The following is a 27,500-nucleotide window of genomic DNA, read 5'->3' as shown; positions in this document are numbered from 1 at the left end:
CAAACATACATACATATACATATACATATACATATACATATACATATACACACACATATATATATATATACACACATGCGCATACACATGTATATATATATACACACATACATATATATATGTATACATACATACATACATACATACATACATACATACATACATACTACATACATACATACATACATACATACATACATACATAAATACATACATACATACATACATGTATATTTATATATCCTGCCAAAGCTGATCTTTCACAACTTCTACTTATACTTTTGTATTCCGCTTCACTTTGTTTTTAATATTTCCTTCTCGGAATAAACTGGTCTTGTGTCGTAGTAAGAACTCCTTCGATATCAGCTTTCATCCCAGTACTTCTCAGAAAGTACTAATCTAGTTTCATTATCCACTTATAGTTTGCTCACACTTGCCAAGACTTGACCACGTGACCTAAATCCAATCCTAATCTCTCTTTACCTTGTTTCATCATGTATTAAAGTTAATTTAATGCGTTTATAATACTCCCAGTGAGTTTTCTCTATTAATTCATTAACCCCAACATATTTGTAGGTCAGTCTCAGGCCTAATTCTCTTAACTTTGTTTTTCATCCAAGATGATATTAGCATTTGTATCTTTTACTTGTTTCTGTCATTCGTCTGTTGACATGCTGGGGCACTGCCTTGAACGGATTAGTCGAACAAATCGATGCTAGTACTTAGTGTATCTAAAGCCTTGTACTAATTCTATTGATATCTTTTACCAACTCCCTAAATTACAAGGATCTAAGTAAACCAACACCGGCTCTGAAGCAGTAGTTAGGGACAAACACAAAGACACACACATACGTAGATATGTACACACACACACACACACACACACACACATATATATATTTATATATGGTCAATTCAAACAAGTAATCAATTCAAATAAACGAGTAAAATTAACGGACAAGAGGATGTGCACAAGAAACCTATTAGCTTGACGCTCGGTGAAAAGAGAGTTGACGTTTCGAGCATAACTCTTCGTCGGAAAGGAGAAAAGGAAAACTCCAAAGAAGGAAAAGCAATTGCCAATGGCACGTGTATAGATACACTGCTTTTCACAGTTTCGGTCTATCAAATCCACTCACAAGGTTTTATTGTGCCCGAGGCTATACTAGAAAACACTTGCCCAGGGTGGCATGCAATGAGTCCAGAACCATGTGGCTGGGAAGTTTACTTCTTACCTGTGTCTGAATTTATATTTATTTTGCTTATATCAATTTTCGACATGTTTTTTAATTATTCTATTTCCAATTCCCACATTATGCTTACCTGTTTTTCCAGATCTTTATAATTAAAGATTTTCTTCATTTCTTTTAAAGATACATTGTCATTTGTGGGGATTGATACTTCTTTCCATTTTCTGGATAACAATGTTCAATTTATGCTTTAATCTTCCTGTCTATGCAAAAATATCCCTGAGTATAGTCACTTTAATATTAACAAAGAATCCACGATAAAGGCCGACCATCCACCGTCTTTAAATCTGAAACCTATGTTAGAAATCACTATTACTGTCGTTAGTAGGGTTAAGTCAATTCAATGCATGGAGTCGATAAACTAAAAACCACAAGCAATGCAGGCGTTTATATTATCAACGTGTCCGCTCTATAATCCATGAAAGTACATATTAGTCTCATTCTCTTATTTAAAGGTAGTATGAGAATATATTTCGTATGTGAATTCATTATGTTCTTAGATATGTATAGTAGAATCAAATTAGAACTTAGTAAGCTTAATGTTCGCTTCTCTGTATTTAAATATCTTAACTTCTTGCACTGGTGATATTAGCCATTGCACTAAATTCCAAAGTAAGAAGAAACCATGTATTCAATACTATGTTTAGTGACCTCTCGAACACGTTGGTTATATGAAACTTTATTCACTATTGATTGAATTAGTTGAATTGTATCAGATTAACATAGAGAAGGCATGATAAAAGGCATCCTTGCTGAGGCGTCTCCTCTTTATAATCAAATTTACGACTACATTAACATGTGTGTGTTTTCACTAATTTCAACTGGTAAGAACAATTTAAAGAATATCTGGCTTCTGGTTGTAGTTTGACGAGCAATCAAGTAGAGGTTCTTTGCTCGGGTCCATTAACAGCATGTATTGTTTAACAGTCGCTTACAATAAGCCATCTAAATTGACATTCGGTAACATTGAATAATATTTCACCAATGCTCAAACCGTATAGCACAAGTACAGGTTGCCGTTTGATTTTTTGTAGGTGATATGGAATAAATTACAAATTATTGAATTTAGTTGGTTTCTTTCTACTTGCAGCCGATACGATATAGCTAGGAGAGATTGCTCTCGGTGTAGTTATCAGCAACCTTAAACTCAAATTGAAGGGAAATATCGGCTCAATGTAAATAAACAATGTTTTATTGGGTAGTAATAATTCATATCAGAAATCGAATGGAGCGCAAGTCCATAGTACAAACTAAAGCTATTTTAAAATTCAATTGCTGAAAGATTATCTGACAGATTCAAGTTCAAGCATTGGTATTGTTTGTAGGTGCGAAAATAAATAAATTATTCTTCAAGTTATCAAAACTTCTGTTTGGTCATCGTTTAAAGATCGTAATTAATTGAGAAAATCAATCTTTCGTATTATAACAAAGATTATGGCGCTGATAATTCTGAGATAAAGAAGATTACTGCTTGCAAATAACTGCATAACCTCAAAGAGGATGCCACAAAAGCCGACATTGCATCGAGATGATAAAAATTAGATTGATACTGAATGTTCAGACGTATTTCTTTATCCTCAGATATTTATAGAACAAACTTACAATATATGTTTCTGTAGACCTAATTTAAATCTCATAAAGTTTATCAGTATTAAAAATTTTCTGTGTCAATATTTCTTCACCTACATCCGAAATATATAACGGTCTGAAAACAAATCGTGGGATTAAAAAAATCCTGCCTGAACTCTACAAATATATTTAGACTTTATTTCTGTTTGCTTGTATACATTTGTATTTATTGAATCTGAATTACTTTTCAGTACAATTTTCTGCAATTTTCTAAAAGTTAATTACAAACGGAAAAAACTTATAGGTATGCATTCCATATATACATACATACAAATATATATATATATATATATGCATGTATGTATGTATGTATGTATGTATGTGAGTATACACTCACACACATATTCATATTTATACATACATATATATATATATATATATATATATATATATATATATACATATACATACATGTATATATGTGCATGTCTATCTATCTATCTAGCTAGCTAGCTATCTATCTCTCTTACAAGTTAACGCTCCTTTTCTCTCGTCACACGCGTGCACACACACATGTATAAAAAAATAAAAAAAGCGAGAAAGTGAAAGAGCTGGAGAAAGAGATAAACAAGGTAGTTTACCCTTTTTAATGTTATATTCTGGTCTTCCATATTGATATGTCAGCTTTGTTGTCTTAGAACTTGATTTTTCCATTTCAATAAATTCGACGAATAGACTATCCATATTTCAGTATTACCAGATTGCAAAATATTATTGTTATTATTATTATTATTATTATTATTATTATTATTAGTAGTAGTAGTAGTAGTAGTAGTAGTAGTAGTAGTAGTAGTAGTAGTAGTAAGTAGTAGTAGTAGTAGTAGTGTAGTAGTAGTAGTAGTAGTAGTAGTAGTCGGTCCAAATAAACGCGAGGAGCTTAACAATTTAATCACCTTTTTATGATTTTATATATATGTGTATACACTTTTTTTTAGATATCCATTGATCCAAACTATAATTATTATTGATAGAAGCAGCTTTGATCATAAATCGATCCGACCGGTCGGATCGATTTATGATTATATTTCCATGTCATAATTATATTCCTTCAGAAGACGGTTATTGTCGTCCTTCAGTGACAATATATTGTTCCTAACACTACCCGTATATTGTTAAGTTTTGAAATAAATGATACAGAGCGTTACGAATCAATAGCAAATGTTGTTTTATATTTTCGCTTACAACAGGGTTGTTTCAGCTTTCATTTTTGTGCCAGTTAATTTTACTTCAGCTTTCCTTTTCAAATGTGGCTCGTCTTTTTTCACAAATCACATCTCTTTTTACGGAGCATGGGATTTTAATTCCAAAATTACTTTCCTTTTGAAAAAAATATCTGACCACTCATGTTTTCATTGACAAACTGCTGGGCTTCAGATTGACTGCTACTATTATTGACTGAAGAATAAAAGAACATCCGGAAAAGGCTTGGAAAACAAAGCAACAAAATCATAAATTTTGGAACAGCAAACGAAAGGTTTTATGTTTGGGTAGAATGACTATTGAAAGGAAATGCAGATAATTCGCAAACAGAATAACTATCATCGTCTACAGTGAAATATCTCTTTTACACGCCATATTTCTTTTTAAAGAGGTTCGAATTTCATTTCCAAAAATATTTTTATTGCTAATTTCAAAGTGTAATCATCTTCGATGTCCATTTAACCAAATTTGTATTGATTTTATAAATGAATAACAGCGTGCAGCATAACAAATATTAATACTCTGTCTTCTTGGTTATTGAACAAGGATAACATTATAAAAAAGTTGTAAACAGCTTACACTGTACGGAAATACAGTATTTGCTGCTTTGGTTGTTCTTCAGCTACTGGTGAGTGATATAACTATTTCCTTGCGATTTAATTTGCTGAAAAGAAATTAAAACAAAAGCAGAATAAAGTATAAGCATAATTAAAATGATGATCAGCTATCAATCACTAAAATGAGTATGCATGCCAATAAGAACTACCAGCAGTAGGTTTGAAAAGGAGAGAAAAATTACAAGTTTAGAAGAAATCAAAATATAGCAGGTAATAATTAAAAGGTGATGGCAAGAAAAATGAATTTCTTAGATAGTAGATTATGGAATGAGAGAAAGGAGAAGAAAACAAATATTTTAAATAATTCAGTAAATTTCAAAGTAAACCTAGAGATTGAGTTTACATAAAAGCGATCTTTCAAATCTTGTCGTTTTCATTAGACTCAAAACACAAAAGCTACACATGATCAAGAAATGCCATCGCACAACACCACACTGAAGTCATCACCCAGCTAAAGCTCTCACAATCGCTATAAAGTTTGCTATTACGACGACATCTTCTGGAGAAAATACATTCTTGATATAGGTAAAAATACATTTAAAGATTGGCAGCTCTCTTTAGAGCCAGGAGATATCCCACCTCCAACAATTATTGATACTCTACAAAAGTCATCTGAGCACTATAATGGAATATCGCTTTCACATCAGGGACTATACTGGCTAATTGGTACAATGTAACCCACAAACACGCTCTAACTCTTGAACAGGTGCTATGTCTCTACTCTCTACGAACTTATACCTCAACTATAAAAATCTCTGTTCCTCGGATCTTGCAAGGATCATGCTATCTCCTCTCAGGCACTCGCCGCTCCTTTATTAATAATCCTTGATGCATCCAACCACTCATTCCCAGAATACCGGCTCTCTGGAATTCCTACTCCACTCATGTCTTGCCTGCCTTTGTTGATTTACAAAAGTTTAAGAGAAATAGTAATGGCATTAATCCTACCAGTCTTGAATGATCTGCAAGGGCATTGAAATCTTTCCTCCAGACCCAGCAATTGAAATAAAGTATATTTCTTGTGAAAATTGTTTAGTATTGGATATCACTTTGAAAGATTATTCTTAAACGATTTGGTAAACTATACTAATTCCTTTTGGTAAAAAGTTCTTCAAACTATACATAACAACCTTTTAATATTTATGACAAAATAAAGTTTTAGCCATATTTTTGAAGAACCACTCATATGCGACTTGCACCTCAATATCTCAATTTCCCAGAAATGTAATTAATTCAATATTTATTATAGAAGTGACAGGAGGCATAAAGAAAATAAAACTTCGAATCAAAGTAGCTACGAATATAACAATTTTTTATTTTCCTAATTTTTATATTAAACTATTGATGGAATGCAATATGACGAGAATATTTTTTTTATTTGTCTAACAGTTTCGATAACTTTATCGAAACCTTGTTGATTTCCCCAGCTTTTCATATTTCGTGAGGATGGAAATTTTTCGAAAGCCCCCTTTCTGTATTACTGGAATTACTGGAGGATATAAATTGAAATCAATTTACTTAAATTTTATGAAGCGTATGCTGCGCTTGCTTTCTAAACAAACAATAATAACATTTACTACTGAAAATGTAATAATGAATATCAATGTTTTACAGTTATATGAAAACAAACGGAATGCGTAATGCAAAGGGTGGACAGTGTGTCGGCAAAAGCAAGGGATAGAAATTTTAAAAAGTAAAAAAATGCAGAGAAAATTAAAGAAAGTAACTGCGAGGAAGAGTTGATACATTGAGAAAGTGAAACGAATATGATTAAGACATGCAGAGATTGTGAAAAGATTATCTGAAAATGAAGAATCGAAAAGAACGATGCTACGAAGTATATGAAAGCATCATTTCAATAACAGTAGTTAGGAAGATGCCTAAAAAATTAAGAAAAATCGAAATCAAAGCAATATATGTCAATTACACTTTTTCAGCAAAGTCTAAAAAAATATCTGACATTATTAGATTATTGATAGTTTTGTAGCTGGAACATTAAATAGAAAGCATACAATCGAGAGAAAAAAAGTTGATGACTAATATTGTTTGCATGTAACAAAAAACGTATTTTCGCTGAAAAACCGTAAAAAAACTTAATCAGTGGACCTTCAATATTTACCGATGAAAATAGTATTAGTAGGTCATTGATATTTTTACTATAAGATTAACCATTTTTATGTTGGGATCCTTGAATATACTTTCACTAAAATATATATATAATTATAATTATCATGCAAAGAGCAGACCTTACAAATGTATATTTATTGATTATCTTACCGTAGTTGAGTTATAGATGGATTAAATGAGAAATGAAACATGAATTTTGAACAAATAGAGCCGTGTAAGTCATGTGTGGGGGGGGGGGGTCAAATTTACAGAAAATAAAGGCGAAGACATGTGTAGGAACAACAAGCAGATGTATTAGTTTAACGCTCTGGAATAACGGAAATGTCTTTTACTTTTCGAGCCTATGCTCTTATATATATATATAAATATATATATACATCAGAACATAAGTTTAGTCGTTACTTTTCCGTTATCTAAATTACAGTTCTAGCTATGATCGCAACACAAAAATCCGTTCAATTATTTTAAAATCCTTATTTAGTCATGGTTATTTCCAATAACAATTTATTGTAAATTTCAAGACTTGATTAAGAGAGAGAAAATAACTTCATAATGTTCGAATAATGTTTGATTTTGAAAATTAACTCATTAAATCGTTTTCGATTTTCATTAAGTCATTCGGTATTGTCCTGGAACTAAATACCTCTCTCATCAACAGCTCAATACTATTAATATTGTCATAACACTTTTTTTTCAAAAGATCTGGTAACACTGAAAGATATTACCTTGTTACCATAACGATAAAGAATAAAAAGCATCACATGGAACTTGAAAACAATTGGCTTCCCTCTGGCTTTATTCCTAAATAAATTTAGCCAATAACTAAAAAGAATCCAAGTTAAATTTCTTTGGTATACATACTTGCACTTACCTATATGCTTGGAATATAATTAATTAAATAGTTAAATATAAAAAGTATTTTCAAAATGAAAGCAAGGTAATGATGTTCAACACAGCAGAATCTGAATTACATAAGCAATATCAACTATAAATTTGTTTGTTTTAAAATATAAATGATTTTGTCTATGAATACTTTAGTCATTATCACTATAAACATCGTCGTCATTGTTCCAACATCATCATCTACAATAATATATTTTAAAGTATAATAGTTCAAGATTGCTTAAGTGTTTTGTCTTTTCATAACTGTTTAGCTTTAATGAAAACACTGTAATTTCATATTAAAAACAATACAACATATGTAATATCACCATTTTATATAGCTGATATTTATTTTGTTCTCTTGCTGCTTGTAGATTTTGGGATACTTGAGCACAATACAGAAATATATTTTCTTTCTATTTTTATATTGTAGATAATTAACTTATGCACAATCAAATAAAATACTAAGGTATTTGTTCTGAAATTATGCGCAGAATTAGTAAATGCAAGGGAAAAAACGCAATTCTTGTTTGTTTTTATTAATCTGGAAATTATGATCTGAAATAAATCATATAAATTTGTCTTTTTAGATTTTTATTTTATTTTCTTCTCAATTGTATTCAAATCTTGTAATCTTGTGAGGTTTTGTTTCGATAAAAATTATTTTCATATTATAATACGGATTATTGAAACCTTCACCTTTATCGGCCTATTGAAAATACAGAAGCCTATGGCTTAGCAATATTTGCTACACGCAATCTTGATAAATGAATATCATACAGAGCAAACAGTATATTTTTTGTATTTTGTGTGTTTTGGAAATAATTTAAAAACTTGCGTACAGTTAAACACAATCTGATCTTTATATTATCATACAAACGGAAACTGGTAGAGCCAACTTACAGATTATGCATGAATTTAACAGATTTATTTATTTTAAGCTACCTTACTAATACAGTAATAGACTGCCTTACATACATATAAGCATAGAGACAAATACACACATATACAGACGCACATATTAAGACAAACGCACAGACATGTAATCACAAGGATTCTTGCACCGAATATACAGCAAAAACAATGAGCACGTGCAGCTTTTATGCCTTGAAACATTAATCGAAGCATAACCATAAGCGTTCTGAACTCTTCTAAGATTGGCTGAAGCAGAACAAAATAAGATAAAATATAGCTTTATTAATTACCAACTAAATAAATAATGAAAAATTCTTAGAGAACAAATTTTTCTATTGGTTGCCTTTATACCTAATTCAAAAATTATGCTGTAGTCATTATCTGTTTACTCCCCTTCTTCTTTTCAGTCATGTTGTTTCCGACTTCCATCACCCTTTCTTACTCACTTCATTGAGGCTACTGCGCTTTTTTCGCAACTTTTAAAAATTTACATTGATTGTAAATTCATTAATTTATTATGTGCCTTTTCAGACTACGCTATATATATAGTGTTTAACATATAGTAAGGTATGTTTAAAATATAGTAAGAAATAATATTTAAACCACCAGCCTCATGAGTAATCTAACACATGCGCTTGAGCAGTTTTGAAACAAATAATTTCAAAAATAAAATACAATAGAGAATGGAGAGTTACCCATTTTTAATTGAAAGTATCTAACATATAAATGTCTTAATGTACGTTTCTGATATGATAGTATTGTGTAATACGCTAACGCAATGATCTTTGCATGTTAATCGAGCCATATTAAATCCATTTTAGTATTACATGGATCAATAAAATAAACGCCAGTATATTGTTCTTAAGATGCTTCCATACTGTGAAAAATTATAGAAGAAATATCTATCAGGACATGGTAGTAGTACCAATATGGATAACTGACCAAAGTACTTAATGGGCGATGAGAAGAGGAATATTGAAGAGGGATAGGGTAGAAATGCGGAGATGGGATTGAAATACGGTGATATGGTGAGAATTCCTACCGTATTTAAACCCAAGCTGATCCCTATAAACCATATAAAAAGTCAATGTATTCTAAGCTATAGAAACAATATCTAACATAGGTCAATTAATTTAACTTATCTACCACTGTGACCACAAAAGTGAAGAGATAGCAATGTGGAAGAAAAATATTTAATTAAGATTTTAAGGGAAAATATTTACCTCATTTACCTCATAAAGGATATTACTTTTTTTTGAGAAGTGATGTATTTCAAATTTAAATCAAGAAAGTGCGAAAAAATAATTTTAACTAAGATGAGATTAAAAACTAATTTCAAAGGAGGAAATACTATTTGAGATAAACAATCATACAATTACTATAAAATAAAAATACAAGGAAAATATCAGATAATAAAAATTAATAAACATAGCACCATCTCATTAGTAAAATAAAGGATTACGAGGTGGTATCAAAACGTTCACGGACTAGTTCTGTAGCGCACCGACAGATGTCAGCATTCGGTTGCGTACGCAGTGAGAGTTGGCAATGACCTTCATGAGGCAGTGTGTCGAGTAACATCGCTATGTTTACTTCGCAAGTTGTGCAATTTGTATTTTTGCGATCGCGTGTATGCTGTAGTCTGCGATTTTCTCAGTGACAGGAAGTTGGAACAAAGAGTCAACGTGAAGCTTTGCGTTCAACTTGGGAGGTCTGCTACAGAGACATTGAGTATGCTTCGGTAAGCTTACGACAAAGAGGCAATGGTCGTACGCAAAGTTTTGAGTGGCAAAAGAGCCGCAGCTCAATGAAGAGTATGTTCACAGTTTTCCTTTGCGACATCCGTGGCATTGTGTATCGAGAATTCTTCTCCTAGGGCCAGACCGTCAATCGAGAGTTGTACTGCGAGGTTTTGGAGCGTTTGAGGGAGGACATTCTGTGGAGCACGAAGAACTGCATTCTTCACGGCGACAATGAACTCTGTCACCGAGCTCTCCACACTCTTGAGTTTCTCGCCAAAAACAACATAATATCGTGTCGATACATACCCTATTCTCCAGATTAAGCACCTTCCATCTCTTCTCCAAGATAAAAATGCAGCTCAAAGGTCGCCGTTTTAGCACCGTTAGCGAAATCAAGAGCGAATCGCAAAAGGTCTTCGACTCACTTACGGAAAACATCTTCTAGGCCTGATTCCAAAAGTAGCAGGAACGCTGGGGCCTGTATGTAACTGAACAAGGTGACTATTTCGAAGGCGATGATGTTAAAACTTAGGTAAATAAGTCATTTTTTTATTAAGCAGAACTAGTCCGGGAACCTTTTGATACCACCTCGTATTTCAATCTAGTTACATGCATTTTATATATATATATATATATATATATATATATATATTTATATCAGAAAAAAAAGAAATGTAAAAGTCACAGAAACTTTGTATAGTAGAATTTATGGTGATATTAGGATCATATTACATCATTACATCATTACACGTTAAATAAGTACCGGTTTCATGATCAAACGATTGTCAAATTATATAGAGAAAACTTTTTTTGCTGTCAAAGATGTCAAAGATGGCGTCCTATTGACAGCAAAAACGTTTTTCTCTATACAAGTTGACAATCGTTTGATCATGAAACCGGTACTTATACAAAACGTTGTCATATCTCTTACTGTTGTTTAGCCCTCAAATTCATTTTGACTTAATGGAGCCGTAATCAGAGACATAACACACACACACACACACGCACACACACACACACACACACACGCACACACACACACACACATGCACACACACACGCACACACAATTCACATTTAAGATTATACAAAAGGACATGAACACGAAACATTTATATACATACGCAATTTCTAAAAATAAACATGTGATTTTGCTGAATGTATGTATATATACATACATATATATGTGTGTGCGTGCGTGTGTATGTATATGTGTTATGACTTTCCCTAGACACAGCGATATATATATATATATATATATATATATATATATATATATATTGCTGTTGAATGCTCGTAATGAGGAGTAGATGGACGGCCGACAACTGATGAGGGTCGTTCTTTATGTTACTTGTCCTGTTTTCCATTTGTTTCTCTCGTTGTTTGCGAATTGTACTCATTTGTGTTCGTATTTCATGTTGTTTACCGTTAGTGACGTCCTGTACCTATATATATATATATATATACGCGCGTGTGTGTGTGTTTGCTGATTCTTTACTGAATGCAGGCATACTTCGGCTTCAATCGATTCGATTTAAATCGTTATCGAAAAATAAAAATGAAGTTAAGCCATTTTGCTCGACTTTACTTCTGTCCGCCACAGATATTGGAACTGTAAAATCACTAGAAAACCGTCAAAAGCACATAAAATCATGTTACTGTACAATAAATAAGAATAAAAGCATATAAAATCATATTAAAATACGTACAGTAAATGTGAAGATACACACCATAAAAGAGTCTAGCTTAGTGAACAAAATCATGAAATAAGCTGTATTGTCTTATCGGTCTTTCGGAGCTCATATTGCACTGTAGTTCCAATATCTACCGTTTGGCGTCGTTGTCACTCGTGATTCCCGCGATTGTTTTGAATTCAGATTTGTTTAAGTCTGTGTATCGGCTGCTTTCTCATTCTCATTCATTTGTGACTTTATTTTTTGCCCCCACGGCTCCTAAGAAAATTTATAGTGAAAGCGCTAAGCGTCATGCTGGAAGATAAACTGAAAAAGTGGTAGCAATTGCACGATCTTTTGGGATGAATCGGACAACTGTATCGACAATTGAACATAAGGGCCAGATTTGAGCACGTATCAAATTCGAGGCCCCAGGGATGAAGTGCCACTGTCATCAATAAGAAAAGAGGCAAAATCTTTAAAGAAATGCAAAGTCTTCTTTGTTATTAGGTTGTTAGATTGAATCGTCAGCACGCTGCTATTAGTCAAGAAATCATTCAAGACAAAGCGTTGTCTTTGCTTGAGGACCTGAAGAAAAAATATCCAGATGAGAAAGATATAGAGTTCAAGGCAAGTCAAAGATTGTTCAGGAGATTTAAGAAGTGAAGAAGTTATCACTCCATTAAGAAGTAGCATCAGCTGAAGAACAAGCAGCAGCGGAATTTGCTAATGCATTAAAGAAAATCATCGAAGAAAACGGGCTTCTTCCCGAACAGATTTTTAACGTAGACGAAACTGGATTGTACTGGAAAAAATTGACAGACCGTTCGGTCATTTCCAAGGAGGAGAAAACTATCCCAGGCTACAAGATCACAAAAGAACGTATGACTGTTATGTTGGGAGGTAATTGTGCAGAAGATTTTAACTTAAAGCCATTGCTTGTGTATCACGCGATCAACCCCCGTGCCCCGAAGAAATATACCCAGGGCGTCTCTCCCCGTTATATGGATGGCTAATTCAAAAGCATGGGTTAATGTTGTTGTTTCTGAAAATTGGTTCTTCAATCATTTTATCCCAGCAGCAGAGAAGTGCTGTAAGGAGAAGGGGATTCCTTTTAAGGTTTTACTTATCTTAGATAATGCTCTTGGCCACCCGCAAAACAGCGTAGATTTTGACCCAACGTTACCGTCGTATACCTCCTTCCGAACACCACATCTCTTCTGCAGCCACTGGATCAGGGAATAATTACTATCTTCAAGCGTTACTATATGAAGCGTACGCTGCAGCAAGCAATACCTGCAACTGATCTTGATGAATCCCTCACACTTCTTGGCTTGTGGAAGAGATACGATACCTACAAGGCTGTACAGAATATACAGTTGCATGGAATGATGCACAGAGCACGGCTCTGAATGGTGTATGGAAGAAGCTATGCCTGCAATTCGTGAATGATTTTAAGGAGCTTGATAATGTTGCCATCAGCAAAACAGAAACAGAAGCGGGTTTGGAGGAGGAGCATTTCACAGATTTATTTGAAAAAGGTAAGCAGCCCCTAACGAACGAGGATTTGATAAGCTTCGCGGGCAGCAAAATAAAGAAGAAGAGGAGGTCAAACCTGAGCTATACCAAAAAGCATTTGCATATATCGAAAAAGGTCTTTCTATGTTTGAGGATATGGATCCAGATGCTCAACGCTTTTCCAAGATTATGGGGACTTGTCACGAAGCTTTTGTTCCTTAAACTCTCAACCAGTTTTTTAAGCGCATCGAACAACAAGAACAGCCAGAGTCAGCTGTTGATGTCGACGATCCACAGCCATCTACATCCGCGCTGTAAACCACCTAATTGTATGTACGTATTGGTGAATTTAAAATAAGTAACTTTTTTTACTATTGCAAAATAATAATAATTACTGAATTTGTTTTTAAGCTTATAAAAGGCTTTTATTTTACCATCTCTTATTGCAAACCGCATTCATAAATAAAGCGTCTACGATGTATGGTAAACTTCGCCAAATTGTATTCGTAAATTTAGATTTTTTCTTATTACTAGAGACAAGTATATTCGGCCTAGCCTAGCCTACAAAAAAAGTTAATTCGACTTAAGTCGTGTATCGACTTAGGTCGTGTTTTCTGGAACCAATTAACGACGTAGGGTGAGGTTTGCCTGTATTGCCGTCTCTTTGTGATTCCTCATTATCCGTCATAGAATTTTCAGTGCATGGCATGACAAATGATGTCACCATAAAGAGAGAGCTGTACATCATTGGAATATGGTGCAACACGGGTACCACACTGTAAGTCTCTGTGATTAGTACCTGGTGACAAGCCGAAGTGGGATCGCCAGTAATCACGCGCAACTTCAGGCTATACATCAGATTTTCCCTCTCATACATGAATGCTGTGACAACAGCTAGGAGTTCTGGTTCTTTTATTTAGCGCCCTGACCCTTTGTGGGTTCCTGCACTCAGATGGACTGTCATCACATATGCTAGTTAACCTAGAAGTGGGAGCTTGGCAGTTGTTACTATTTAAAGTAGACCTGAGAACAATAGTGGCAAACTGCTGTTCCACATACCTCAAAACCCTGGAACTCCCGAACCATGGTCCCCGCTAATGGATGCAGTTTAAAGACATACCCAGGAATATAATATACATATATTCTGGCTGTTCTAAGTTCTGGATAGAACAAGAACCACACTTTAAAATAATAAGTAATGAGGTCGAAATGTTTGACTAAACCCTTAAACATGGTGCCTCATTATGGCCGCAGTCCAATGAATGAAACAAATAAATGATACAAGATGTGTGTGTGTGTGTGTGTGTGTGTGTGTGTGTGTGTGTGTGTGTGTGTGTGTGTGTTGTGGAGTGAAATCATTCTGCTAGCTGAATTATGCCTCACACTTCTAGTTCCTTGTTTCAGTTATTTCACACCACTTTAGATAATATATAATTGTCATGATGTTCAATTCATCCTACGTTAAAAAATGCAATGTTTAGTCTGCTTGTCAACAATCAATATTTCCTTACACTATTTTCTTAGAAATATACAATTTCTTTATTTTGTGAATGTTAGAAACAAATAATTGGGTGTTTTTTGTGTTAGACTAAATTAGAAAAAATTAAATATTTCTAGTTTACGCAAGACCAGATTACGGAAAGTATGAAGAAATCAAACCTCTTTCTAAATCAAATATTTCTATGAATTAGCATGAAATAAAATAAAAGGAATAGAAAGCAGAACGTGAAAATGTCAAATGAGAAGAAAAAATAAATAAACATAGGTAAAAGAAAATAGAATACTGAGAAACTAATAGAAAGAGCAAAGTAAAAAGACAGAAAAAGAAGGCAAGTACAGGAAGAATCGCTGAAGGATAGTATCTAATTTCTCATAGGTTTCTCTTGTTTCGTTACAAATATCGATCTGGTAGTCGATCTGACGAGTTTTAGCAAGTAAAATGTAGTAAGACTAGTGTGAAAATATCCTTATTGATACTACTGCTAACCATATGATAGAAATTGTGCTAGTATCACTATAGTTGCACAGAGCAGCTGATCTTCTAGCTGAAGTACAACAAATGCAATTATTTTCACAAGAAACATTTGTTTTACAAGTTAGTGATCGAAATAGTTAGTGAAATAGTAAGTGCTTATGCGTTGTAGATTATACAATATAGTGATAATGCTTTAGGACGCTAACAATTTGTAACAAGTATACAATTTTCAAGGATCATAAAGTAACATAAAAGCCGTACTAACAGTAGAGTACTATTTCATATTCTTTGTGATATTTAGTTTCGTCTCTTAACGTTCTAATTTAAGATCCGATTGTTGAATTTGCTTTTTATACTCTTGGGCTTCGCTAAACCAAGTACCATATAGGTCAATTGCAATAAACGATAAATTTGTGGCTTTCTGCCAAAATTAGGAATCAATATTCTAATTTGAAGAACTGTAGCTGCTAGAATCGATAGAACACTAGACAAAATGCCATTCAGTATTTAACTTTGTTCTAGAACATTCTGAGTTCAAATCCTATGGGGTCAGCTCCACCTTTCATCTTTCTGGAATTGACAATATAGTTGCCTTTATTTACTGGTAGTCGCTTCATTCAATTAAAGCCTTTCCCTGTAAATGTGTGACCATGTGGCAATGTAACAAATTGATATTAAAAATGATTTGGTATTTTGTCGTCATGGTGACAATTTAATAGCATGTAGCAAATTGCCTGCTACCGTTTGAAAGTCGGCCTTCCATTTTATGAGAGCTAGCTCGAGGATAATCGCTTGTCCTTCTTAAATAATTCGTGAATCACCTTGTGTCGGTTATATAATTTTGCTGTGAGGATACCCGTACTATTGCTGAAATATGGCTACCAGTACTAATATAAACAAATATCGCTCGGTAAAAGAGAAAAGGGTGATAATTATATATTATAGAATAGAGAGAAAAAATAAAAGAGGAAGGGAACTAGAAAGAGGGGGAAAAGGAGAAAGGGAGAGAGAGAGAGAGAGAGAGAGAGAGAGAGAGAGAGAGAGAGAGAGAGAGAGAGAGAGAGAGAGAGAGAGAGAAGGACAAATGACTGAGAGCAAAAGAAGAAAATATAAGACAAATATGGGAAGAATCGCTGAAGGATAGTATGTATAATTTCAGCAATGAATTTATTAAGTACAAGGCGTCTCAAAAGTCACTATTTCAGTGAGATTCGATTTTTAAAACATTATAATACTGTTATAAGGATAATCATCACTAATGCAAATTTGTGTTTTTACATAATGTTAATTGGTATATGTTGTAATTTTTTTTTCACGTCCAAATAACTAATGATCAATATGAAAGAACGGCTGTTTATGGTAATATGGAAGATACTAAGCCTGAAATACAAAGTAAATTTGAGACGAAGTTTCATACGAGAGGTCCAACTGACAAATTAATTATTCGTGAGTTGTGAATAAAATTTTAGAAAACTGTATCTGCACAAGATAACATTAGGGTTGGATGTCCAAAAAACCTGGAGAAAAAACTGAACAGGATCCGCAATCATCAACACGAGAGCCGTTAACATGTTGGAAATTCCACGTGCACCAATCCACAGAATCTTACGAAGTGATCTTCGTAAGATTCTGTGAACAAAAATAAATTTTCTGGACATACACGAGGATTATCAACGCAGATCAGCGATATGCGCTGAGCTTATTGATCAAATTGAAAGTGCTAATTTAATCAACAAAGGTCTGTTCAGTGATGAAGTAACCTTACACACATGTAGAAAGGTTAATCGTCATAACTGTTACATTTGGGGAAACGAGAAGCCGACTGAATTTCTTGAATGGTAACGAGATACCCCTAAAGTGGATGTTTGGCGTGGTATGACTAAATCAAAGCTGTATGGGCCTTTCTTCTTTACAGGGACTACATCACGGGAACTGTGTGTCTTGAAATGTTTCAAAAATCCTTGAGCCTCATCTTCTTGCAGATGGCATTCTTAACAGTAATTTTTGAACAGGATGGAACACCGTGCCATTTTGCAAAGATCGTACATAATTACATTGCGAGATGCTTCCTTCATCACTGGACTGATCGTGCGGAAGCACAACCATGGGCAGCATACTCATCCGATTTAGCACAATTAGATATTTTCGCTTGGAAGTTCATTAAATCTATGGTGTACATCAGTAGAAGAATTAGAGAGATGTAGCAGAACTTCTAAATCTTATTACTGATGTAGTTCAAAACGTCGCAATTACTGGAAAGTTTGTTCCAGGAAGCAATTTATTGCTCTGTTCACTATGGGGAGTACTATTTTTAGCAGCATATGCTTTACAACAAATATAATATTCAAATTTGAACCAGTTTTTCTTGATTTTTTTTAGACATCCTGTATTTATCTATTTAATTAAAAGAATTCCGTATAGAACTATTTTTTAACAATATCCATTGAAACAAACACAATATCACGCTGACTCGATTAAAAAATAAGCATTATAATGTAGGATATGGCATACAGACTTACAATATTTTGTGTCCAAAGGTTTAAAGATACTAAAAAGAAAACAATATAGAGACACTTTGATGAATTTCAAAATAATATTCTATCAGAATGTAAAATGCAAAATGCGAATTGAAGAGGTTTTCATGAATTATAGAACTCTTTGGATGGGGTGCAAGGTTACTATATTTCAGGCGCGAGAAAAGAAGTTAGAACTTAATTCTTGCATTCAATAAGCTTCAGTTACGAATCCAAACGTATGGTTTGCTCGCAAAATGCATTGCTTCATGTCATATTGGATCGGTAAACAGTCTACAAATGAAAAGCATTACTTCCTTTTCTTGTTTTTAGATATATAACAGCCTCTGAGGGACTTTAATGTTCTAATTGCAAAGATAATCTTGGTTAATCGAAGCTTCGAACTTGCTATTCTAAACATATGGTATTCTTTTCCCTTTATATCATATAGAAGCCCTTGAAACCGCTTTTTCTTCCCCAGTTCTTGTTACCATATGATAATAACTGGGCGAATCGTGAAATTTAAAATTGTTCATTGAATTAGAAGACATATATAATAGAGCTATTAAAAGCCAAACAGATATAATTATGCAGTAAAAAAAAAACAATATTAGTCAATTACTAAAAGTACTTCATTTTTCTAGCGGCAACTAGAAATTATACTAGACACGTTCCTGTCGTATTCTGGACTCTTCAGAGAAATTAAGTTTCCACGAAAATAGTAATAAAATAACCTCTCGGTAAATATCCAAGATTACACTTAGTTTGATATATCAAAATAGAACAGCCTGAGTAAATCATTCGGAAAAGCTATGCGCCTGAAAAACAATATGTACTATTTTTCATATGAATGATATCTCTGATTTCTTTTCTCCGTGAAATTATGATTAATTTTAAAACAATTTTACATATATGATTAAAATTATGAAACCATATTACTTTCAGAAGTAAATAACAGGATACAGCAATTATAAATTTCGGAAAGATACATAATTATCTACATATTATAGCATCGAACAGCTTATTAAAAATTTTAATTTAATGTATCTACAGTAATTAAAATACTACTTTTTTTATAACAAGGTAACATCGTAGAAGAAGTATTCGATGGAAATACATGGCGGAAAATACCAGCAGAACGCTGCTGTACAAGATATGTGGTAAGTTCTATATTTGAGAGATGAGGAATTATGTACACTATTTACAAAATTTACATTTGACGGATATTTGTCCTCATCTTATTTGTTGTTAACCCAACATTTCGGCTGATATACCCTCCAGCCTTTATCAGGTGTCTTGATAATAATAATAATAATAATAATAATAATAATAATAATAATAATAATAATAATAATAATAATAACATCAAAATATACCTTAGGAATGAGAACCCAGCTTCGAAACTTCCCCAAGACACCGGATGAAGGCTGGAGAGTATATCAGCCGAAACGTTGTGTTAACAACAAACAAGATGAGGACAAATATCCGTTAAATGTAAACTATGTAAGTAATGTAAGATATGTGGTGTATTTTAGTTTCCAAAAAGTTTTCTTTTGCCACTCCGATGGAAGACATAAGTCTGATTACGGTCAGTGTTTTGATTAGGATTTTGTTTTGCGATATCTGGGAGAAGTGTTTCTGGTTATGAAATATTTTCTTCTTTCCCAGTGTGAACTTTTCATCAAGTAACAGTCCAAATTGAGTTAAAGAAGAGATTTTCTATATTCAACAGACGTCGTATTTGCGAGTGGTGAGCTTGTGTCAGTATGCGAACTTCATTTGACAGCTGAATGAAATAATTTCTAATGTAGTTACAATCGTGATCATCTGATGTATATTTAGAAATAATTTCGAAATACTCCGAACACACGAAAAGTTCCAGACAAGAAAGACTAGTTCTTTTGAGTGTAATATGATATTGTGTAAAGATAAACACCCAATGTTTAAAGGTGGGTGAAGCCTCAACAACTTTTAGCACTATATAGAATCATTCAGATCGTAGTCCATGGTCCATAGCGATGATTGCAAGTATTACAACTGATGAAAACCAAAGAAGCTAGTCGATTTAACTGTCAGAGATAGTTGTTTACAAAATGAACAAATCATATCATAGAGGTTCATTCATTTTAATTGTTATTATAGTAGCTTGAAAGTGATACATTGTAATGTGATACTTTGAGTACTAATTTTGTACAGAATACACTGTAATGTTTGTGTTGTTATTTTGAGGTTATTGTGTAATGGATGTGTTATGTGAATAATGTAGAAACTGCATGTGAGAACTGTACTATAGAACTGGGTTGGTTATGCGAACTGTGACTATTAGATATTGTTTTCCTCGAGTTGCACGTAAATTTGTAAGTCCTTCTATGATTTTTATGCTTTTTGTTTTGTTCATACCCGTTTTTATAACACCCACTGCTTCAAATAATATATGTGCCGTTTATATTTTCATATCTCATTACCTGCTGATTTCTAATTCCCGATTTTTATTTTCTCCTTTGATTAGAGCAAGGACTTCTTTAAGGGTAACGTCTTGTTCAAAAGGGTTCAGCATGTCTTTTCGAGGACAAAAATGTTTCACTGATGCTGCAGCTGGTGTTATTGTCGTTGTTATTATTATTTAAGACATCGCACAGTATCCAATATCGTGATGTTGTTGATAGAAGATATTGTGTCCGACCTCGTCAGTGTTCCCTGCCCAGAAAATCTTTTACCCGTGTTCTTTGCCTGTGAGGAACCTAGCGGAACCTCATCTCCACCTTAATTATTGGATGCAGCACATATCGACACATCTCCGTTCAAGCATCTCAACAATCTCACCAGACCTACCTTTCCATGTGCCGACGTTGAGAGTGCCAACCCTGTGAATAGGAGATATAGGTCCGTGATACCCTGGGACGGGGGACAGCAGCGTCATGTACATGAAAAGAAAGCTCGCATTTGGCAGAATTCATAAACAAATAAGAGCCTTAAGTTCAACCTGCATACACTACACTATCATATGTTTGCACTATATGATCACTACCTTGCATAGGCGATAAACCCTAAGTAGGGGTGGGGATGGCGTTAAGCCTTTAGAAGTGTTCATGAGAGAAAACCAAAGGATGACAAAGGTCGTGGTGGTGGTAGTGGAGGAAGTCTTGGCGAAGCGAGTGGTAATCGAAAGAGAAACAGACAGACAGACAGAGACAAACAGAGACAGAGTGAGGCCAAGAGAGAGAGAGAGAGAGAGGGAGAGAGAGTGAACCAGAGAGAGAGGGGGAGGGTAGTGGTCAGAACACGATGGAGAACAATATTCTTTTGGAATTTGTTTAGCATAATTTAACGTGACAGCAAATATTGGTAAGAGTAAAATAGAATTGAAAAATCTGAGAGATTTAGGTCAGCCAATCTAAGACAAAATTAGAGAAATAAGTGACTGTGTGATAAACTTTAATAGATGAATGAATGAATATGTTGCAGTTAGACAGAATAATGAAAAGAACTAATAAGGGGTTTATGATCTGCGCAGAAACAGGTTGAAAAGACGAAACTTCTTATCTGAGCATCTTCTGAGATTCGTATTCTTCGGCAGAGATATTATGTATATATATATATATATATACATAAAAGGGTAAAGACCCCCTTCGGTCATGAATGACCATGGGATTGCACCTAGAAAGTTACCCTCCTAGACACAAGTCCGGGCAAGGTTGTTTATGGAAGACCAGCAGTCGCCCATGCATACCAGCCTCCCCTCTCCACGCCACTGATGTTATCCAAGGGAAAGACAAAGGTCGATACAGCTTGGCACCAGTGACGTCGCAACTCATTTCTACAGCTGAGTGAACTGGAGCAACGTGAAATAAAGTGCCTTGCTCAAGAACACAACACGCAGCCCGGTCCGGGATTCGAGCTCACAACCTCACGATCGTAAGCTCGACGCTCTAACCACTGAGCCATGCGCCTTCACTATATATATACACGTATATATACATATATATATATACATATATATATATACATATATATATATATATATATATGTATGTGTGTGTGTGTGTGTGTGTGTGTGTATGTGTGTGTGTGTGTGTGTGTGTGTGTACAGCAGCGGAAAATTCACCAAAACCTGTTGAACATGAAACTCAGAGTAACACGTTTTGTTGAATTTTCCGCTGCTTTAAGTAAAGCATATTACTCTACCACTGGTATTTGAGTACTCTTTTCTCCACCTTGTTTCACATTTATGTGTTTACTCCGGTATGCATATATATATATATATGTATGTATTAATAGTAATAGTATGACAATAAATGAATGAGACCTCGATATTATGTAGATAGAGGAATTTATCTGTAATATAATATGTGAAAATTATTCGGTTGCCATAATAAAACTCCGAGTTTCGGATGTCGGAGCGGAAATCTGCTCCGGCATCTCTTCAGTTACTAAGACAAACAAAAATGCTAGGAAAAATTACCGTTAAATAAAGGGAAAAGACCCGAAGGGGAAAAAATAATAAATGCACATAGAATTCGCGTATGCGCACATGTACTTACATACATACACATGCGCGCATGCACACCCAGGTACATGTGCATATATGCATATGCTCCCTCACACTCGCGTGAAACACATACGTGCACACCCACACACACACCTCTATATATGCAACCATACACATGTACACATATACATATCCGCACACACGCACACACGTACACATATCGATAGGCGCACAAATATATTCATCTACACATCTAAATACGCATATGCTATATATGCATATGTTCACTCACACTCGCATGAAACACACATATGCACACTCACGCACACACACACACACACACACACACACCTATATGTATACATATATATGCAACCATGCACATGAACACATATACATACCCGCACACACGCACACTCGTATATATAACCATACTCGCACAAATATGTTCATATACACGTCTATATACGCACATGCACAAACAAAAGCAGGCCGAAAGGTAATATACAGAAAAAAATATGTAGAAGTATATAAAGCAATAAAAATATATAAAAATATGTAAAACAAAATACAGAGAGATAAAATGCTTGTACGTGGACACAATATAAAATGCAGGTTCTTTATATATATGCACATATAGAGGTGTGTGTGTGGGGGGGTGTGCATGTATGTGTTTAACGCGAGTGTGAATGGGCATATGCATATATGCACATGTATGTGAGTGTGCGTGCACGCATGTGTATGTATGTATGTACATGCGCGCATACGCGAATTCTATGAGCGTTTTTTACTTTCTCCCCTTCAAATTTTTTCCCTTTATTTAACGGTCATTCTAATAGCATTTTTGCTTGTCTTAATAACTGACGAGATGCTGGAGCAGATGTCCTCCTCGACATCTGAAACTCAGAGTTTTATTATGGCAACCGAATAATTGTGACATATTATATTACATATATATATATATATATATATATATGAGAGGGAGTGAAAAAGAGAGTGATAGTATAAGTTGTTGAAACTTACGTGACGATTTTAAAAGAAGCGCTTATATCGAGCAAGCAGTTTGCTAATTGAATATAATAAAATACATCTCTTATTTGTTAGCATTGATTTAACTACATAAACATAGAATTTTCAACGAAGATGGTAAGAGAAATAGAATCGTTCGAAATTATATTGGGATAATCTGTGCTGTTTGTGATAATAAATATTTTATTTTATTGAGATCAATGTAGAACTGAGGTCTGTATATTAATTTTGGATCAACAGTCGGAGTAGGCTGGAAATTTAAAATCGAATTGATCAAGAACTAAGTTCTGATAAAATATTCTGTACAAGAACCTACCCTCTGGACCAACGGTGTCAATTCAGCATAATTAAAAGAGTCTTACTTAACATAGGGCTATTCTACAATAAGTTTTATTATGAACACTGTATAATTCTGTAAATTCAGAGTCTACGAACAACTTAGATGATTGGTATTTTAATTAAATATATAAAGCGGTGATTAGAGTGGATTGGCAGAATCGGCACAACAGTGAATTAATTGTCTTAGTAATACCCCATTGCCATCTGAGTTCAAATCTTTCCGGAGTCACCCTTTCATGTACTTGTACTTGTAATTTTGGTGACATTCACCCTGGGCGGGTTGAGTAGGCTTCTTCTACCACCCTTGAGGCATCTCGAACCATGGCAGCCCACGCACGACAGTCCTGCGCCAGTTCCCTGGAGATAGTGGGCCAGTCACGGTTCCATCGGCGCAGGCCGACCACCTGCGGTCCCGTGATCACGGAGAGGTCCTCCTTGATCGTGGTAACCCAGGTCTTCAGCTGCCCACCTGCGCGTTTCCGCCAGTTGGGAAGTGGAGTTGGGAGAAGGACATCACGGCTCAGTTTACCCACCGGACGCCTACATGCATGGCCAAACCACCGCAAGCACCGTTGCAGAAGGACGGATAAAAGGGGCCACAGAGACAGGCGAAGTCGGAGATTGGCGGTGGGAACTCGAACCACCCGAGTTCATGGTTCTGACTTCAATAAAATAAGTACTAAGGGTCGATTAAACGTCTTTTCTACGTGCGTAACCCTGCACCGGAGCCAGACATAGATATTTTAACTAAAACTCTACTTAAAACATATTTCTTACTTTCACTTCTCTGTGGTACCTTTTCGAAATTAATTTTATTCTTTATTGTTGTGAAAGAAATTCACAGCAGTAGATAATTGCAACTCTGTATCGTCTCTCGCTGATAAAGAGACAGCTGGCGTATCTTCTGCGCTTGAAAATTTTAGTTTAGGTTTAGAATCAAAAGCGTCTATTAACACTTTGCGTGAAGACAAACAGAAATAGGCACAATTACTCGTTCCCAATGCAAATAAATTCTGACATATAGAGCACATGCATAAATGCTCAAAGGATCACAGAGATACAGCGAAAGTTGCGTTTTCTCATGGATAAGTTGTTTATACCCAATGCAGAGGATATTCATTTCTTGAGACTAGTTGCATAAATAAAGTGAATTAACTGAAATCTAGAATCAATACAGTTGTGAGAATTCAGCTCATGATATGTTCGCTGCGTTTGTTGTTAGTATTGATTTTCAACAAGGGCGGAAAGTTACATATTTTGTAGGAATTACATCGAGCGCAGTTCTTGAGTAGTACCTCTTTTATCGATACTGGTAGAATGAAATGCAGTCTATCGATTCTGACAATCTATCGCTTTCATTTCAAAATATATCATAAAAACATAAAAGAATAAAGCACAAAATTGATATCTACCACAAAATTTATCATTAATCTAACACTGCGAGCTAGTAAGGAGCTATATAACCACTTAACCTGCTATAAATGACAGCCGTGTCACCCTCAAATTGCATGTTACTATATTTAAAAACAAAAACGGAAAGACATTCAATAATCTACTTGCAAAATCTCCCAATGGTAACAACTGGGTTATCTTTGATCAAAAATGTGCGACATTACTGTTAAGTAATTGCAACAATTATAAATATTATTTATAATAAAAATGAACACCCTAATCCACCCTTAAAATTTGCCCCCTAATACTGAAACTAGAAAAGAAAAATGTATTTACGATTATTTGAGTATATAGCAAACAAACTGAAAATAAAGAATGAAAAGAAAGAAATGAAAATATGTAAAAGAAAGGAATATTTGTTATCAAAATTAAGACTTTTAATACGTGTTTGAATAGTAACAGCTAGTCTTCCAAGACAACAGACAGTAATCTAGTTCAGCTTGTGAAATTACTGTGTGTGGTGGGGGCGTGTGTGTACGTTTGTGTATTTATGTGTGTACATACGCATTCATACGTATCTATGTATGCATGCACACATATACACATACATGTATGTTTATGTGTGCAAACAAAAATATGAACACTCAACATATTGTTTACAGTTTACATATATTTATAAGAAAACAGTTAAAGATTCCTTGTTACGTTACTTAAAGATTCACGTGCATATTTTTCAGATGCTTCTCCACGCACAGAAGTCGAAAATTTGCATCTGTACATCACCCACCAAAACTGATATCTTGCATTTATTGAAACCAACCCATCCATTGGAGTGGGGTGGGCTTGCCTATCCAGTTGTGTGGTATATTAATAATCAATTGTACCGAGCGATGGTATTCCAATCTGTACCATCCTGTATTCGAATGGTATAGGTTGGTCTCAGTAGCAATGGTTGTGGAGAGCGTTGTACACTACAATCGCAATTCTTTGGACTGAAAATCAAGGTTTATTCAATGTTTGGATCACTCTTCTGTCAACTCATTAAGAAAGCTATTTATTATATTATATAAATATTTATATAAACTGATAGATGCCCTCTCCTATGCCACAATTTTGTCCAGTTGAAATTCTAGTTACTGTTTGAGAAAAGAATTCTTTGTTTCATGGCTCATCAAAAAGCTTATGGGCAATTGATATAATTGTCAACATACGTCGCATACAAAGTACGCCAGTAGCATTTGGGTTAGAAGCGATTAATTTGGTTCTTATCATCATTTCGAATTGATTAATTATTGGATTTTATCCCGACTACAAATCTAACAATTCCGAAAGGAGTAATTAAAATAAAGAATATATGTATTCTTAATTTTAATTACGCCTTTCAGAATTGTTAGATAGATAGATAGATAGATAGATAGATAGATAGATAGATAGATAGATAGATAGATAGATAGATAGATAGATAGATAGATAGATAGATAGATAGATAGATAGATAGATAGATAGATAGGCGCAGGCGTGGCTGATTGGTAAGAAGCATGCTTCCCAACCACATGCTTCCAGGTTCGGTTCCACTGCGTGGTAACCTGGGCAAGTGTCTTTTACTATAGCTTCCAGCCAACCAAAGCCCTGCGAGTGGATTTGGTAGACGGAAACTGAAAGAAGCATGTTATATATATATATATATGTGTGTGTGTGTGTGTGTGTGGTGTGTGTGTGTGTGTGTGTGTGTTGTATGTATATATATATATATATGTGTGTATGTATATGTATATGTATAAAATGATGACAGGGCAATTTCCCTTTGTTTAACGGTCATTTTCATAGCATGTTTTAATTGCCTCGATAACTGAAGAGATGCTGGTGCAGGTCTCCGCCCCGACATCCGAAACTCGGAGTATTACCATGGCAACCGAATAATTGTCACATATTATATTACAAATAAATTCCTCTATTTACATAATATCGAGGTCTCTTTCATTCTTTTGTTGTCTTACCATTACTGTACACACACACTCACACACACACACACACACACACACCACACACACACACACACACACACACACACACACACGCACATATATATATATATATATATATGCATATATAAACTTACTTGGTAATGGATGCGTGGCGTTCAATTGCATAATAATATAAATAATATATATATATATGTATATTTATGTGTGTGTGTGTGTGTGTGTGTG

At 34.4% G+C, this 27,500-nt stretch overlaps 1 long non-coding RNA gene across 1 annotated transcript in view; it reads right to left on the bottom strand.

Annotated features, from left to right (window-relative positions):
* Positions 1–4,057: 4,057 nt before the first annotated feature.
* LOC118765968 overlaps positions 4,058–27,500 on the bottom strand; it is a 154,466-nt gene continuing 131,023 nt past the window's right edge. The window contains exon 2 of the long non-coding RNA XR_005001880.1: positions 4,058–4,743. This is a non-coding gene — a long non-coding RNA (uncharacterized LOC118765968). The remainder of the gene's footprint in view (positions 4,744–27,500) is intronic.

This window comes from Octopus sinensis, linkage group LG14 (genome assembly GCF_006345805.1).
Source record: "Octopus sinensis linkage group LG14, ASM634580v1, whole genome shotgun sequence".
In the NCBI taxonomy this organism is placed as follows: domain Eukaryota; kingdom Metazoa; phylum Mollusca; class Cephalopoda; order Octopoda; family Octopodidae; genus Octopus; species Octopus sinensis.
Note: the sequence above shows the minus strand (reverse complement) of the source record. Positions and strands in the feature narration are given on the sequence as shown.